Source organism: Cricetulus griseus, chromosome 2, assembly GCF_003668045.3.
Source record: "Cricetulus griseus strain 17A/GY chromosome 2, alternate assembly CriGri-PICRH-1.0, whole genome shotgun sequence".
Classification (NCBI taxonomy): Eukaryota; Metazoa; Chordata; class Mammalia; order Rodentia; family Cricetidae; genus Cricetulus; species Cricetulus griseus.
Genome location: NC_048595.1, coordinates 287,220,078 through 287,237,962, shown reverse-complemented (window position 1 = coordinate 287,237,962; position 17,885 = coordinate 287,220,078). Strand labels below are relative to the sequence as shown.

The following is a 17,885-nucleotide window of genomic DNA, read 5'->3' as shown; positions in this document are numbered from 1 at the left end:
CTGTAATCCCCTGTAAAATCAAAATCAAAAAACAGATCACATACTTGCAACATATAATGGCACAGGGTATACATTAACATTCCAAAACATAGGTAAGGGAACATAGAAGATACTGGACCAAAGCAAGACTGAAAACCAGCTGGGCAAACTCCAAACTCTACATCTCCATGTCTGATTTAAAAAAGCTCTTCAGAGCTTCAACTCCATTCAGCTTTGTTGACTGTACTTCTTTCTCTTGGGCTGGTTCCATTCCCTGTTAGCAGCTGTTTGCCTGCCTTTGCCTCCCAAATGCCAGGATTAAGGTTTTTGTTTTGTTTTGTTTTTTACATTTTTATTACATTTTTAATGGGGGTGGGCAAACATGGAGGCCAGAGGACAACATGAAGGAGTTGGTTCTCTTGTTCCACCATGTGGGTCCCAGGGATGACACTCAGGTCATCAGGCTTAGCAACAAGTACCTTTACCCACACTGAGCCATTTTGTTGGCTCTGGAACAATTTTCTCATTGAAGTTCAAAATGAGTCTTAAAGCAGTAGAGACAACTCAGCACATCAACAGTACAGAGAACTCATGCAGCATTTGAAGAAAGGTGAAAAGCTCCAAGAGTGAGTGCCTCAGGAACTGACCAGACAAATCATTTTGAATTGCTCTTCTTGCTTATTCTCTAAGACAACAGACCACTTCCCAGTAAGATTTTGTCATACAACAGAAGTAGACTATATATAACAACTGGCACTGACCATCTAAGTGGTTAAACCAAGAAGCAGTTTTTAGACACTTCCCAATATTGAACCTGCACCCAAAAAGAAATAAGAAAAAAAAAAAAAAAAAAAAAAAAAGGTCTGGCTGTTCTTTGATAGTCTGCTTTGAGTATGATCCCACTACAACATTCTGAAGCCCAGTTGGTGAAGCCATTGGTCAACAAATGTTCTGCATGACAATGCTCAATACCACACCAACAGCTGAATAAATCAGGCTAAAAATTATCTTATGCACTGCATTCACCTGATCTCTCTACAAATGACTGCCCAAACATCTTCTAGTATATCTCAACATTTTGCAGAGGAAACACTTCCATGGTCAGCAGCATGCAGAAAGTGCTTTCTAACAGGCCATCAAATGCTGAAGCATTAGTCCTTACACTAGAGCAATAAACCAAAGTATTTCTCATTGGCAGAATCATGTTGATTACAGATTTCTATTTTAATTTATATATATATATATATATATATATATATATATATATATATATCTGAGCCTAGTTACAATTATTTAAAATTCACCAAACAGACATGAGAAGGTAAGTCTCAGACACCTGGATCTTCAATATGAAAGGGGAGGCTAGCAGCCAGGTTCTAGCTCCTTTGTCAAAAGAGTAGAAAACGCTAGTCTGTGATGGAAGCCCTGAGGGAAGGAAGCTAAGCAAGGGATTGGGGAGGGGATGGAGAGGTTCCAGATTCTGCCATAGAGCCTCCCAGGCTCTGCTCTGGTCTCTAGTCTAAGAGTTGGCAGACAAGCAGACCCCTCCAATAAATTACTTTTATCATTTTAGTTCAATTAGGACTCTTTACTTGTTACCAAGAATTCCCTGACTAATGGGAGGGCTTTACAGACTTTTTCACTTTTTTGGAAAAGGGGAGATTAAAACCTATGGTGGCCCCAACCCAAGCCACAGCAGAGCTTGAAAGGTATTTTCTGGTAGGTCACTGGGCTACAGATTAACACCTCAAGTTAACCTATCAATTAATTGCTAGGTTAAAAGGGAAATGAGTGTTCTATTCTACTCTGTTGCTTCGAAAGTACAATATATGAGAGATAAAGCAAAATTTAGAGGATAAGAGCAAAGAACCCATGGCAGCCATGCATGGTGGTGCATGTCTTTAATCCCCACACCAGGGAGGCAGACGCTGAATGATTTCTGTCAGTCTGAGGTCAACCTAGTTTATATGGCTGATTCCAGGCTATCCAGGATTACATGGTGAGATCCTTCTTCAGAAAAACAAACAAGGCAGGTCTGGAGAGATGGCTCAGGGATTAAGAGCACTGGCTGCTCTTCTAGAGGTCCTGAGTTCAATTCCCAGTAACCACATAGTGGCTCACAACCATCTGTAATGAGATCTGGTGCTCTCTTCTGGATGCAGACATACATGCAGGCAGAACACTGTATATATGATAAATAAATCTAATTTAAAAAAAAAGAAAGAAAAACTGGCACATGCTTGTAATCTCAGCACTGGGGAGGCAGAGGCTGGGAGATATACTCGGTTCATAGACCAGCCAGTCAATCTAGCAAAAAAACTGCACATCCCAGAATAGTACAAGACTGTCTCAAAACACAAAGTAGACAACACATGAAAAACAACATCTTCTGACTACACACACACACACACACACACACACACACACACACACACAAATGCTCACACACTTGTACCCACACACAAAGCGATACACACATGTGCTTGTGTATGTGTGTATACACACCAAAAAAAGATAAAATGGTGAGTTATTACATTTACCATAATTCCCAAACAAAAACAAACCCCCAAAAGTGTTAAGAGACAGGCAGAAGCCCTTACAACACATACAACAGGGGCTGTGGATGATAGGTATATAAACAAAACACCCCTAGCCCACTCAACTCAATATGGAACTGGGGACAAGGCAAAGCGGTTAGTGTGGGTGGGCAGAAAAGAACTGTCTCTTCAGAGATCAGGGAGAAGAGGGCTGAAGTAAGCAGCCACCTTCTAAATGTAGTGATAACAAACTCACTTAACAGTCTAAACGCCTCTGGATAGTGTTGAGACCCCATTAGCATGGTCTGCACATTACTAATTCCTAAGTATTTGAACATAAACGGAACAGTTCCCTACTCCTCAGAAGTCACTGCTATCAACTACAAACAGATGGCAACTCAGTAGAGCCCTGTTTCCATTATGCCAACTTGGCAGGAAGCGCACCTGCCACCACCTGAAACACCAATCCCTCCCACCTTTACACAGAAGATTCCAAACACAACTAACATCCTACTTGGATGCCAACTGACCAACATCTTTAAAAGCATTCAGGGGAGGTGACTGCTTATAACTCAACAGTTAAAATATACGAAGGCCTAACCACACCCTGTTGTAATTACAGAAATACTGTAGCTTTTCACTGCACTTCCACTACAGAGTTCAGACAGGATCTCTGCCCGATTTTGCCAGATTTAGCCAGTTTTGCTAACATACTTAGATGTATGGGAATCAGAGCAGATCATATTACATCAAACCTGGAGGAAACCTAGGGTGATGAGAAAAGTTCAACTTGAGATACATTAGATACATCCTACTTTTTCTTTTTGTGCAGTGCCAGGGATTGAACCTAGAGCATCATGCATGGGAAAGGAAACAGTATTCTACCAATGAGCTGTAGCCCCAGCCATTCTAAATTTTATATACATTAAAAATGTGTGTCCTGCTTTTATAACACTAACATAGATTTCTTAGCTGACATTTTTCAAATAATCAGAGACAAAGACAATGACAGGCTATTCACCAATTATTTCTAAGGAAGGATTCATGAAAACTACTTTCTGTTCACACCCGAGGCAAAGATGAAGAAAGGATGTTTCCTTCACAGGATTCCAATATACTTCCTGGATGCACCTGCCAATCAAGAGGGCTTTAGTCATTTACTGCTTTCTTGCCTGCAGTGTTCTTTGGAGGGAACAGTCTAAATCACTTCTGTGGTCATGCCATACACCAGTATTTAAAGCCTCTAGAAGCTCTTAAAATAAAAACCAAATCTTTGAACATGGTATGCATGGTCCAGCATGAAAGAAGAATCCTTCTCACCAAGGCACTGGCATTTCCTCTCCCACACATCAATAAACTGAAGTTTTCCAAAAAAACATATAGTAGTGCCAAGCATGGTAGCATATGTCTTTAATCCCAGAGGCAGAGGCAGAGAGAGGTAGGCAGATCTGTGAGTCTGAGGCTAGACTGGTCTATATACTGAGTTGGTTCCAAACAGCCAAGGTTACATAGTAAGACGCTTATTTCAAAATAAATTAAATAAATAAATAAATAAAAGAAGGAAGAAAGGAAACAACTCATACAGTAGAAACTATGAGGGAAAAGACACACAAGTTTGCCTCAATAAGGAAATTTCAACTTTGATATATCAAAATATGTCACACATAAACCTGAAAAGCAAACTAGCTGAAAATATTTATGATATACATGTAAGAAAATACAGATCACAGTAAATTCCAAATTATCTTGGAAAAAAAAGGCTACTTACTTGCCTAAGTGTTTGTTTATGGCTACAAATGTTCTCACACATTCCAAACATATGACATATGCAAACTCACATTCCCAATCTCATTAAACTAGATATCCCTTCCCACTGCATCCAACGCTTGTGACTCCTACAGCCAGGATTCCTCTAAGGCAGGACTTCCCTGAGGCTTCCTCAGCCAAGGGCTGCTGTAGTCTGTGTTACTAGATAGGATCAAACACCATGACCACATGCAACTTGGGGAGAAAGGGATTTATTTGGCTTACATATCCTAAACCCTGGTCCACTCAGGGAAGCCAAGGCAGAACTCAAACCAGAGGAACCTGGAGGCAGGAGCTGATACAGAAGCCATGGAGGAGTGTTGCTTACAGACTAGCTCAACCTCCTTTCTCACAGAACCACAATGGGCTGGGCCCTCCCACATCAAACATTAACTGAGAAAATTCCCTACAGGCTTTACCTACAGCCTAATTTTATATCAGTGGTTCTCAACCTGTGATCCTTTAATACAGTTCCTCATGTTGTGGTGACCCCACAACCATAAAATTATTTTCATTGCTACTTAATAACTGTCATTTGCTACTGTTACAAATCATAATGTAAATATCTACGTCTTCTGACCATCTTAGGCGATCCCTGTGAAAGGGTCATTTGACCCCCAAAAGGGTTGAGAACTTTGTCTTATGGGGACAAAGTCTCAAGTGAAGTCCTCTCCTCTCAGATAACCCTAGCTCCCTCAAGTTGACACAGAACTAACCAGCACAGCCAGCTTTTGTCTTTCATTACTAACCAGTCTCCTGTTTTGTTTGGTTGGTTGGTTGGCTAGCTGTTTTGTGTTTGTTTCGTGTTTGTTTTTTGAGACAGGGTTTCTCTGTAGAACAGCCCTAGGCTGTCCTGGAACTTTGGGAACTCAGAGATCTGCCTGCCTCGGCCTCCCAAGGGCTGTACTAAAGAAAGGCATGCACAACCACACCTGTCTCCAAAGTCTCTTTAAACCTAAAAATTTTCCTCTCCAAATCAATACATCAAACTCAACCACTCCATGCCTGCAACAGCAGTCAAGTCAAAACAGGTGTGAAGTCTTAGGAGGAGTTAGTCTGCATTGTCGAAACTATACTTGAAGTCAACACCAGCCATGAGCCTGAACAAAAAAGCAAGCAGGAAGACAACACAAGTGAGGTCCCTTTGCACACCTACAGCTCCATTTTTTGGGATAGCTAGAGATTCACATACTCAAAGAATAAACATGTATCCTACTACATTTAATCATTTAAAGCTATCTTTGGGCTGGAGAGATAGCTCAACAATTAACAGCACTGGTTGCTCTTCTGGAGAACCCAGGTTAAATTCCCAGCACCCATATAATGGCTAACTGTCTAACTCCAGTCCCAGGGTCCCAACACCCCCTTCTGGCATCTATGGACACTAGGCTCACACGAAGTACACACACACACACACACACACACACACACACACACACACACACACACACACACACAGAGGCAAAACACCTATACATGCAAAATAAATAAAATAATCTAAAGCTGATCTATCTTAACATCGTTTTGATTGATAATTCTTTGTACTTTTTTTAAAGACAGTGTCTCACTATGTAGTTCTTGGATGGTCTGGAACTCACTCTGAAGACTAGGCTAGCCTTAATTCATAGCGATCCAAGTAATGTGATTAAAGATGTACACCACCACACCCAGCAAAGTGTGACTGGTTGATTGACTTAAACTGTTTATAAATAAAAAGGAAACATGCTGAGCAGTGGTGGTGTGTGGCTTTAGTCCCAACACTCCGAGAGGCAAAGGCAGGCTAATCTCTAAATTTGAGGTCAGTCTGGTCTACAGAACAAGTTCCAGGACAGTCAGGGATACACAGAGAAACCCTGTCTCAAAAAAACAAACAAACAACAAATAAATGGAACAGACAATTAAAATGGAATATACTTCTTTCCAAGTGTTCTCATTAATGTATAGCTTACCATGTCAAAGTAAGAATGGCATTAGTTACATAACCATGTTAAACTGAAGAAACAGTGGGCATAAAAGGGTGAAATTCCACAGACAAAATAACAGAGAGACCAAGAAACAAATTACTTTTTTACAGAGAACAAAGCATGGCCTTGAAAGCACTGAACTAGTATTTATTTCCATAATAGAAAGTTTTCATCTCAGTAGATTTTCTTCCAGGAATGCTAGACAACCTATGTTGTAAGACAGTTTAATTCCTAAATCACTAAACGATAACAGACAGTAGGTAAGACCAGGTGGATAGGAAATGGAGAAAAGTGGACCAAATCCTGTTTCTGGGAGCCCATTCATATCCAGCACGGCAGTGAGTTCAGACCCAACAGCACACTTCTTTCTTCAGATACCTCACCTGTTGCAGAACTTCTTCTCACCAGCCTGGTCCAAGAGCCACGTCAGCCCCAAATGAACACACAAGACTATATTAATTATGAAACTATTGGCCAGAGACTAGGGTTTCTCATTGGCTAGCTCTGTCTTAATTATTAAGCTATCTCTATTAATCTAAGAATTTCCACATGGTCTTGGCTTACCGGGGAATGCCGGACCTGCAACTCCTTTGCCTGCTACATGATGACTGCTCAGCATCTCCACAGAGAAGAGAGCGATTTCCTGTTTGTCCCTGCTTATATACTGATTCTGCCCAGCTACGTCACTTCCTGGGACCACATGACAACTCATCTCTGCCTACACTTCCCAGAATCCTCTTTTTCCCCTAGTCCTACCTATCATCCTGCCTGGACAATCAGTGTTTTAGTCATCAACCAATAAGACAAACATATATACAGAAGAACATTCCCCATCACTCACCTTGGGGTCCGCCTCACTGCTCATTAGCACCAAAGGAGGTCCCACTCAAACCAATTTTGTTAGTCACTAACAATCTAATGAAAGGTCCAATGACTAAAACTAAAAGGTTCAAGTAATTGGCTTAGACAGACCTCCAGAAACTGACAGTGCTACCACACTTGCCCCAAGTTTGGCTGGTCTTGTACACACAAGAGAAATAGACTAATTCCTCAAAGCCACGAATATGCCATCTTTCTGTGTCACTAGAAGAAAGTTCACCATCTGAATATGGGTGAAGGACAACTAAGGAAGATGCATCAATATGATACGCAGATAGACAAGGGGATGCACAGAAAGCCAAGTAACGAAACTGGTACCGGGTTCACAGAACTAAGAATGACAGTCACATCATTTCTGAATCAAGTGATCAACCTGACACCCTCCATCTTAAAAGAAAACTTAAGACATCTTAATAAAACCTCTATGCACAATAAACTCAGCACATTAAATGTTTAGAAGATTGATTTCAAAGTACCTCATGACCACTGTTGAGTTAATCTCTACCTCTATAAAGAAAAGCATTTTCAGCCTAATATTTCTCACTTGTTTTTGTTATACAAAAATGCACAATAATCACAAATCTCATTCATTATGAAGACTTCCTATTGTGTTGCAAAAATTTTCAAAGCATTTTAACTGATCAAAACTTTAAAAAATAAACTGGGCATACTTCCTGCGCTGGGAAGGCAGAGGCAGGTGAATCACTAAGTTTCAAAAACTTAGTGTTTCTATGTACAGCCAGAGGTACATAGAAAACTCACTCTCACATACACACACTTTGCTGATAAGAGAACCAGCTATGACACAGCACAGTCCAGAGGAGGACAGAAATGCAAAACCAAACAAAATAAGATGCTATGAATCCAAGGAGGTAGGGAACTAATGTTCCAAGAAGTTATCATGGATAGAATCTAGGTAGCACCCCAATCCTACACTACTTAATTTATTCCCAAGTCCCTCAGACTGGGTAGAGTGAAGAGACAAAACCACACTGGGCCACTTTGTCATTTCTGTCACAGTATTAAAATGACTACTAATGGAACAAGGTAAGCTAGCTGTGAGCTTTCTAGCTTTTATTAAGAGTTGTGTTTTATTCAAGGCATTTAAAATATTACAGGATTTCACAAATTTCCTATATATAAGTCAGCAGGGGCTAGAGAGGTGGCTCAGAGGTTAAGGGCACTGACTGCTCTTCCAGAGGTCCTGAGTTCAATTCCCAGCAACCACATAGTGGCTCACAACTAACTGTTATGAGATCTGCTGCTGTCTTCTGGTGTGCAGATATACATGGAAGCAGAATGTTAGATACATAATAAATAAAATCTTAAAAAAAAAAAAAAAAAGACAGCAAGCTGGGGGCTGGAAAGATGGCTCAGAGATTAAGAGCACTGGCTGCTCTTCCAGAGTTCCTGAGTTCAATTCCCAGTAACCTCATGGTGGCTCACAACCATCTGTAATAAGATCTGGTGCCCTCTTCTGGCCTGGAGGCAGAACACTGTATATATAATAAATAAATCTAAAAAAAAAAAAAAAAAAAAAGACAGGAAACTGGGCTTCTCACTTCACAGAGGAAAATGACAGGAATGAAGATGGGGAAGGTTCAAACTGTCTAGCAGAGCTAGGAAATACGACCTGAATATTAACCACATTTATCTACCTGGTTCTCCCTAGGATCCAATCTCCTTAAACTTTCCCCCAGATAAATTAAGTCCAAGATTGTTTTGTTTTGTTTTGTTTTTTTAAATCAATGTGTCTCTAATTTGACAAATAGCAAAATCTAGTTAAACTTTCTGGTTATTTAACAATTAATAGCAACTCTGACAACCAGCTCTGCTGGCCAGGGCCATAAGTCTAACTTCTTCCCATGCTACAAACTCTAACATGCCGCCACTGGAGGGGCACCTGTAGACCTGTTACTTTGGCTAAGAGGGTGGCTGTAACTTAAGAAATGAAGGTATTCCTACAAACACCCTTTCACCTACTTTTCATGAACATTTTAAACTGTCCCAGGACTCGAAGTTCAGCTTGCTGTTCACCTGAGGACCTCTGACACTACTAATCATAGCTGCCAGAAATAGTGATGTGCCCAAAGGTGGCAAATCTACTCAATGTCCAGAAACTGAGAGAAGGACATGGTACTGGAAGGGTTTGCTATACAGCCTCTAGAGTTTGAAAAGTCACATATAATTACAAACCAAGAGTTAAGTGCCAAATAGTTTATGATAATCTCCTTTGTTAGTGGGAAAAGAGCCTGTATCTAGTGAGAGGAAGAACACCTGTCCACACCTTTAGACTGGACTTCAAAACTGAGCAATGGAAGGTTGGGAGGGTGGCACAGGGGTTGTTTTTCATGTATTTGTTGACACGGAGCTTTGCTATGGAGCCCAGGTTGGCCCTGAACTCGCAATCCTTTTACCTCAGCCTCCCATGTGGAAAGATTATAAGCATACACCACCACATCTGTCCCTGAGCAAAACTGTTTTTAGAAGCTATTGTTGTAATTAGTAAGTAGCTAGACCAACAAGGAAAACACAAGAGTCAAACATTTCAATTATTCTTTGAAAAAGCCAAATTCTCAGCCTTAGACATTGGTAGATAGAATACTACAGAAACTTTTAACTCAATGGCTCTAATACACCAATTCAAAATATGCTCTAACATGAAAATTACCAAAAGAAATAGTAATTTAACAACATAATACTTCCCATAAAGTGTTTACAAATTCTTTTGTGTCCATAACAGTGTAAATTGAATAGCTGAATAATTTTTAAGTGAGAAATCTCTTACATGGTAACACATATTATCTTCAAAGCTCTTATTCATTTTGACTCTAATTGTGCTGGTCAAAAAAGTCTTAGTATCGAACACTACAAAACCATAATCTATAATACACCACTACTCTCAAAGGCTTCCTAGAGAGATTATTATCTTCTTCTTTTTTTTTTTTTTTTTTTTTTTTTTTGACACAGATTCTTACTATGTAGCCCTAGCTGTCCTAGAACTTCCATATGTAGATCAGGCTGCCTTTGAACTTAGAGATCTGCCTGTCTCCACCTCCAAGTGCTGAGATTAAAGGCGTAAGCCACCACAGTTGACTACTGTGTTTTAATTCTACTCTTAATACACCAAGTTCATCTGTTCACAGTAATGTGATGGATAAATGGTAATTCAGTCAACATTTCTGAAAAACACATTTGCTTTTAAGCAGGCAGTAGGTGTCCATTTCCTTGTTTTCTCCTTTCTTTAGTTAAATGCATCCCAACTCTCCCTGTGACCTCTTCTCAATCCTGTGGAATGTCAACTGACAGCAAAACTATTCTCAGAATCCCTTTATTCTCATTCGGGCGTGTGTGTTTGTGCATGCACACTAACTTTTCCTATTATTTCTGAGGATAAATTCCTATTACCTGTAGATACGCTAGGTCAAATACTTATGCATTTTTCCTAGATAGCTAGCAACAGCTCTTCAAACTGAAAACATTAATTTTGACCTCTTCTGCACCTCAGAGTAAATCTGTTTCCCTTCATGTGTCCCAGCCCTGGGAATTACTATCATCCTTACTCACCCCACACTGGCAGATGTTCAAATGTCAAATGTTAAAATCACAAAAAGAAGGAACAGAAGTCACAGTAATACCATACTGTAGTTGATTTTAAATTTTACTGAATTCACTTGCTTTAACTGGGGTTTAAATTGCCAACATAACAGCAGAAGATGGCATCTCAGTCCTGTGCTCAGACTATACATATGTCCATCCATCCCTCAGTATCCATGTAGGGTTGGATCCCATTCTTCTCATGGAATCACTATCAATGCACAAGAAACACAAGCAAGAAATCAATGTATTTAACATTATGGGGACACAATCAGTAAAATTCAGTTTCTTCAATACAAACTAAACAGAAAAAGATGGAGAACCTATGGACTTCAAAGAGACTTCTTGAAGCCAGGCATGGAAATAAGTACACACCTGTAATTCTAGCACTGGGGAGGCTGGATGATTACCACAAGTCCAAAGCCAGCCTGGTCTACATAACAATGTCCAGGACATCCAAGGAGACCCTACCTCAAAAAGAGAGAGCGAGTGGGGAGGGGAAAGCAAATCAGGAGGGGAGGAGAATGCTAAACAAATTATTAAACTGTAATGTATAGACCTTATTTGGGTCTCAATTAAAACAACTATATGTAGATGATTTCATAATTAAATCTGTTCCTATCTTTAGACCATAGGTCATGACACACACATATGATAATCAGGGAGCAATAAATGGATACCTGATATATTATGTGTCTGTGTCCATGTATATATGTATTCTTTTTGAAACATCACAGATCAAATCTAGAGCTTCTCACACTCTAGGCAAATACTCTCAGTGTTGAGTCACATTCCTAGTCAGAAATATGGGAAGGGGGTGGCAGAGCACATGTGGTAGTCAGAGGGCGTCTTGGGGGGGGTCAATTCTCCCCTCCTGAATAAACTCAAGCTTAGCAGCAAGCCCCTTTACTCACTAAGGTATTTTTGATAACCCAGAAATTATTTTTTAAAATAATCGGATTTATTGTGGAGCCTTTTTTAGAGTATACTAAGATATAGACAAAATTATAAGGCAGTTGATTTGCTTTTAAACCATCCAATGACAGGAAGAAATAACCCTAAAATAAGACTGAGGATGTTGTATAATTGCTAAGGCTGGATGAGAGAGAAAATGCTGCAGAGTATATTAGTGTCTACCTTTTTTTAGTGGTTAAGATGTTCCATGATAAAAAATAACTTATAGCATGCTCAAGATCCTGGGTTCAATGTCCAGTAGCACTACAAGTAATAATAATAATAAAATTAACATTTAAAGAAAAATTTTCCAATGTCCTTAGATCCTTTTTCTAAATGTGTTCAGCTTTGCTTGGCTGAGTTTTTAGAACTCAACACATATTGAGGTGCTTCATATGTGTTACTCATATGTTTCTAGTTTATCCATGTATCCTTTCATTCTCGTCATTCTTTGCTATATAGATATGTAAAATAAGGGAAATGCTGACATGCTAACCCATGGATAAGCCTTGAGGACAATATGCTAAGTGAAACAAACAAGTCAGAAAAGGAAAATTACTGTGTGGTTTTAATTGTGGTCAGTTCCATAGAGGCAAAGGGGTATTCCAGAAGCTAGGAAATGGGAAAAAACACAAAGTTCTTGATTAATGGGCTTCCAGACTGGAAACCTTAGTGGTAATTGTTTTTTAACAATAAATGAACTTAATGACACTGAATTGTTCAAAACAGACAGTAAAAAGTATCCCTGCTTTTATTATATACTTTATCACAAAATACTTTAATTATGTTAAAATGTAGTAACTAAATTAACATTACCCCAGCCCAACTAAAAGAAATCTGACATTGTTATCTCAAATTCCATGCAGTTTCAACAGTCTCAGTACGGGCAAATGACCTTTGAGAGACTGACAAGACTCCAAAGGCCCTAACCAGGAAGAATGCAGTAACTACATCACAGCATTTCACCCAGAGGTTTTACTCAATGTTTAACTACACTTTACCAACACATGCACCATCGGGCTGCTCCCACAGTCTTCACCCTTTCCCTCCACAGAAAACAAGAGAAAAATGGATGTTATGAAGGTGGTTTAAGGCATGAAGTCACTGATTGCCACCTACCTTATCCATGGTCACAAGAGCCATTCAAAACCTTCCTGAATCCGACCTGCAGCAAACTCAGAAGGAAAACAGTGTTCACATTTAGTTCTATATGTCATCCAGACAGAGAGAGGGCTGAACTCTGGATTGAAGAAAGGCTGCAGTCTCCACCATACTTCATACTTAGGATCTCAGCACCAACAGTAGATGATTCGATTTAAAACTCTCTTCACAAACAACAACATCAACTAGTACTATCAGTAATAATAAACTCTACTACTACTACCATTAATCATCATCTCTTCATGAGGCCATACTAAGAGCACCTGCTGCTCTTAGAAGACCTGATTTTGGTTCCTAACATCCATATCAGATGGCTTATAACCACCTGTAACTCCATCAAGAAGATCAATCCATCACCCTCTTTTGTATGTGCTTCATATAGCACACACACACACTCAGGCACAAACACATAAAAGAAAGACAAAGAGGAGAGGTATAAAAGGGGGGCAAGGAAAGGAAAACTCATTATAAAAATACATAAAAGCTGTTTTCATGTATCATCCATCTTTTTAAGAGTTAAAATTCCATTTGAAGTTTTAGTGGTGGGGGCGAGTTATGAATAAATTCAACTCTTATGTCTCCATGTGAGAACCAGAAAGTCAATATGATTCACATTCATCGTTTCTAAGTTATTTAAAATACGTGCAGTAAATACACTGCTATTCCCCACAACATGGGTAAGGATGGCTTTCTATTCATCCTCCAAGCCTGAAAGCTCCACAGTGTTAAAAACATTTTTTTTCTTACATGATTTCCTATAACTCAGTACAGCATGCTTCCAAGTCTAGAGGGCAACACCTCTTCCATCACCTGAAAATACTGCTATTTTTCACAGCCCTTATTAAAACAGTCTTTGATGTTTTAAAGAAATTCTCATCATCTAGTAACTGTTTCACACAAATTACTCTTCTTTAATTGAGAAAGTAAACACTAGATTTGGCTATTCACAAATGCTCATACAATCATTTATCCAACAGTAGCACAAAAAAAGGACACATGACTCCCCATTCGGACCTTGGCTATCACTACATTACTTTACCTCAACTCCCAGCCCACCTGAAGGCTAGGAGTCTTCCCATGGGTTTTCTGGGTTGTTGTATGGCTATATACAAGGGCCCAGTCCCTCACGTCCATCCCAACCTGGACTCTCCAGGAACAGGGCACCGTCCCCCTGGGCTTCCTGCAAGAACTCAACTCCCACCAAGGAGTGGAGACTCCAGGTACACAAAAAACGGGCTCAAAATAAGAGGATCCTGGAACTGTTCTTACATCCCTCTGAACCTTAGAAATAATTTCCTTGTACCTGCTTCAAGGACTTAAGGAAATACCCTCAAGATGCTTGACCACAGTAAAATAAAGAGTTGGGCCTGGTGTGGTGGCACAAGCCCTTAATCTCAGCTCTGAAGGCAGAGGCGGGCGATCTCTTTTGAGTACCAGGGCAGCCTGGTCTACTCAGTTAACTTCCAGGCCTGCCAGGGTTAAACAGACCCTGTCTCAATAAATAAAAAGAAAGAAAACTAAACAGTAATTTTTAAAAAGGGAGTCCCCAAATAGAAACCCTGAAAACAGTTCCCTCCCCTCAGGGAATAGATTATCCCCAGAGGGAGAAGTCTTAACTTGACTTTCGGATTACCTACCTGGGCAGGTTGGCAGGCAGAAAGAAGAGGCCCCTAAGTGACATCAACCCCACTGACAACTGTCAACCCCTCCACCTCCAATTCAAGTCACAAAGCTAGATGGCCCTCACCTTCCCAACCAAGCGGTGCCTCCACAGAAAGTAGTGGGGACCTCCTTGCTAATTGCCCCCAAACGATGAAACTTCGCGTCAGCACCAGGAGCTGGGTTAGGAGGGCGCAGGGGCGCAGAGGAAGGGTTGGCGCTGGGAGCGGAATCTCCGTGATTTGCCAGAGGAAACCGCACAGGCTCCAGACAGCAGGAGCGCCGGGATTTCCATGCAGCTGCCACGACAGGTGACCGGGCCGCTTTGCAGACAGACACCCCGCTTACCCGCTGGCTGGCGGGGCTTGACTCAAGGTGGGGAGGGCAGGGAGGAGAAAGAGGGAAAGGAGACCCGCCCGGGACCCCGAGGCCGGCAGATAGACTAGGGACCGCGGGGAGGCCGGGCCGACGAAGCCAGTCTCCCTGGGAAAACCGTTGGAAGGGATTTTTCCTGTCTCCACAATTAAGAAGAAGAAGAAGAAGAAGAAGAAGAAAAAAAAAAAATGGCTCCAAGCCAAACGCCTCCTGATTTACACACACACGCCTGAGCTCCCCGGTCGGCCCATCTCCTCGCACGCCGGAACAAAAGGCGAACGAGAGAGCGGACGAGCAAGGCGCGGGCCGCCCGAGCTGGGGGTCCGCTGAGGAGCCCCGCGCGCGGCGCCGGCCGCTCCCACCGCGCCCACCGCCCCGGCCCCGCCGCCCCGGTCCCCGCCGCCCTGGTGCAGCCTCACCTCCCGAGCGGCCGTGGCGGCGGCCCCGCGCCTCTCCGCCTCCGCCTCCGGCAGCCCCTCGGCGCCGCGCCGCCGCCGCCGCCTCCCCCACCCCCGCGTCTCGGCCGAGACTCCGCCTCCCTCAGCGCCGCCGCCAGTCGGGCTGGGGCCACGTGACGGCGCCACGTGACCCGGCGCCTCCCCAGCCCGCCCCAAGCGGACCCGCGGCGGTGGCGCTGCCCGTTGCGAGCGCGCGGGCTGGGCGGGCGAGCGGGCTGGGCGGGCGAACGGGCGAGCGGGCGCGCGGGCGCGCGCGCGGGGTGCGGTCTCGATCCTCCCACGCGCCGCCCGCCTCCGTCGCGGCCACGGCGCCCAGCCTGGACCACGGCACCTGGAATCGCCCAGAGCTTCGCCGCCTCCTCCGGAGTGTGCTCACACGCGATCCGGTCTGCGTTTGCCAGCGGGGGCCGGAAGTGGACATCACGCCGGCTCCCACCCAGAGCCCCTGGCGAGCACACGGCGGCTTGTACTATGAGCCAGCGTGGCTCCCGTGGAAACAGCCATTCAAGTACCTTCAGCGGTGCTGCTGCTGTCACGTCAGTGCTCCCTCCAGTCGCTTAAAGGGAGAAAAGGATCCGTAGCGTCACGTTAAGTCACACAGGCAACCAGGCTTCACACACAGCCTTTCCCCCCTCTATTAAATGGATGGGCTAAGAACGGAAACTTGTGCCACCCCTCGGTTTTTCCATCGTTACAAAGAAAGCGTTGCTGGGTGTAGAGAATGCGTGGTTTAAAATTTAAAAATAGGCAAGATCAGCATCTTAAGGCAAGGCTAAGAACAGGAGACGCTCTCTCAAAGTGTGAGGCACTGCTTTCTATTTCTGTCTATCTGCAAACGTTTAAAAGCATTTTACGGTTTTGTGTGTGTTTGTTCATTACAGACAGGGTCTTCTTTAGCGCAGGCTAGCCTCAAACTCAATTCTCCTGCCTCAACCTCTTGAATGCTGGGATTTCGAGCCACCGTGCCTAGCCAATTCATATTTTAAATGTTTCCTTCCATTAATTCTATCAGAAGTCTGAGTAAGAGTCCGTCAGGCTCTAACACTGTGCTGGATATTTTACAAATGCCAACAGAGGTATGTTTGTTTTTGAGACAGGGTCTCACTATGTCTCCTGGAACTCTGTGTAGACCAGGCTGGCTTGGAACTCACGGAGAGCCACATGCTGGAACAACAAGGCTGTTCTTTCTATCGTACTCTGTATCTGTTAACACTGTATCTTACTATTCTTTCTGTTCTCTGTTTTGTAACTGCTTCCCGTGCCTGGCCCCTTCCTTACCCCTTAAAAAGTCTGTTCTCTTTGATGACATTTCCAGAAGGAAGGCGGCTTGCTTAAGATCTTAAGCTTGGGTCTCACCTGGGGACTCACTTGAGTAATCTGTTAAGTCGGTTGTGAATCTGCATTTTACACTTTAAAACCCTTTCTAATTATGGAATGAAGAGATTTGCCTCTTATTTAAATACCTGAAGCAACTGGGAGCCATTAGAAGGGAGATTTGGAAAGGGGACCCTTCTACTGGCCTCTGAAATCCCACTGGCCCAGTAGTTTCCATTTTATTGTGCTTAAAATATTTTTTTCAGTGTTAGAATTTTAACGACACAGTTGGAGAAATTAAACCAATAAACAATAACTGCCGAAGATGGTTACTGCAATGAATAGCATCTCTTTATTCAGTAATACTGGTTCAATTCCTAACTGGCTTTCCTTTGGCTCTAAGTTCAAGTTGGAGAAAACTTCTTCCCACACTATTAAAATGTGAGGGATGTGTGGTCTTTTTTTGGACATTACACTCTCTTCTGCCTTGTGGCCACACATTGAGCTCAGAGTTGAACTGATAGTCATTCTGGTTTAAGAGCATGATGACACCATTGTGACATAAACATTGTGTGCTCTCCATTGTGTGGCTGAGCCTCTGTGAAGGAAGGTGGGAACAACAAAACTGGTCCAGCAGGCACAAGGGCTCTGCAGTTATAACTAGGTGACTCTTGGTCCCTCCTTGCCTCTCCATCCTTCTCTTGACACCCTATCACATTACTGAGATCCTGGGACCCCAGAGATCCTGTCACAAGATCTCTTTCCTTTCTCCCTGCTACCCAGTATCAGTGTGAGTATCTCCCTTCCCTGGCTGTTACAAAATCCAAAGCCCAAAGTCTTTGCTGATTCAACCCTTCAGCCACCAGGATATTCAGCACATGCCCATGGAAGCTGGAGCCAGAGCTTTTGGAGAATAAGATACAAGCCTTTAGTCTTTCACTGTGTTCTGAGAGCCAAAAATGTTGGTGCCAGCTTAGGCTTCATTACTGGAAACACAGCAGAAAGGACAAATGCCCACATCCCCTGGACTGCTCTAAGCTAAGTCACACCCACACTCCTACCAATGTGTAGAGGGACTGAGGCTAGAACAGGGCAAATTATGATGAGTGGTGGGGGGAGTAAGAACTCTAGCCACTGTCTTATGTCAAGCAGTTTCACAACTAGCTGTTGAGGACAAAAATGTTTAACCCCCAAAGAAACTT

The 17,885-nt window shown here is 42.6% G+C and overlaps 1 protein-coding gene across 10 annotated transcripts in view; it reads right to left on the bottom strand.

The window, feature by feature from the left end:
- The window catches only part of Tulp4 (TUB like protein 4), a 117,402-nt gene extending 101,500 nt beyond the window's left edge, over nucleotides 1-15,902 (bottom strand). For 4 of the 10 annotated variants that reach the window (XM_035440427.1, XM_035440434.1, XM_027401072.2 and 1 more), the window contains exon 1: nucleotides 15,331-15,398. The gene's annotated coding sequence lies outside the window, so the exon portion shown is untranslated. Of the gene's footprint in view, nucleotides 1-10,732; nucleotides 10,974-11,137; nucleotides 12,806-12,835; nucleotides 14,577-14,624; nucleotides 15,075-15,330; nucleotides 15,399-15,881 lie in introns of those variants that run through there. The other 6 variants (XM_035440431.1, XM_035440428.1, XM_035440430.1 and 3 more) reach the window with 6 other exon arrangements.
- Between the last annotated feature and the right edge of the window lie 1,983 nt (nucleotides 15,903-17,885).